Consider the following 752-nt stretch of genomic DNA (forward strand, 5'->3'; position numbering starts at 1 on the left):
GTAGTCCACCAGGCATGCACACACTTTTCATTCAAATCTCTCCTCAAAACTCTCTTCTCTTGTGAGGCCCATGCCCTTCATACTGGGGTGAAGTTCACTCCTATGCAGAGGGCCAGCACTGGCTTATGCATCATTTAAGTCCAACTTTATGCTGTCAAGATAGGGTTTAGGTGCAACTAAAATGATCCATAATCCCTTTGCATTGGGGAGAATTTCACCCACCAGTAGAATATTCTGCAAGATTCTCCCTGTCACCAATTTGAATGCATACAACTGTGTGCTCTGAGATCTGCATTCTGATGGATCAGAGAATTCTAATCAATTATTGATTATTGGTGTTAAATGATACATGACATATCAATGAGGCAAAAGCATTGCCTGTAGATACTGGAAAGGCCGATGACTTTTTTTTAACTAGGAGACTCACATCAAATAGAATAATTTATCCAAAGACTTAGTATTTAAACAACCAGAATACTTCAATTATAACCGAAAGTATTAACAATCATGAGCTTTATAAAAACAAAACAAAGAAAATTTCCGTCTTCTATTCTTTCATCTCCTAATAGCATATTCTCAGTGCTCTTCATAATAGCAGCTAATGACTTGTTAATCATCTTAAAAAAACATATTGCAACACCCGGGAGATGTAACTCTTAAGCGTTTTTGAATACAAATATGTTCTGTGATGCACATGTAGATTTCTTTTTCTGGGAAAATGCTCTAGAAGTCAGAGTATGTCTACATGGCAA

Source organism: Chelonia mydas, chromosome 11, assembly GCF_015237465.2.
Source record: "Chelonia mydas isolate rCheMyd1 chromosome 11, rCheMyd1.pri.v2, whole genome shotgun sequence".
Taxonomy (NCBI): domain Eukaryota; kingdom Metazoa; phylum Chordata; order Testudines; family Cheloniidae; genus Chelonia; species Chelonia mydas.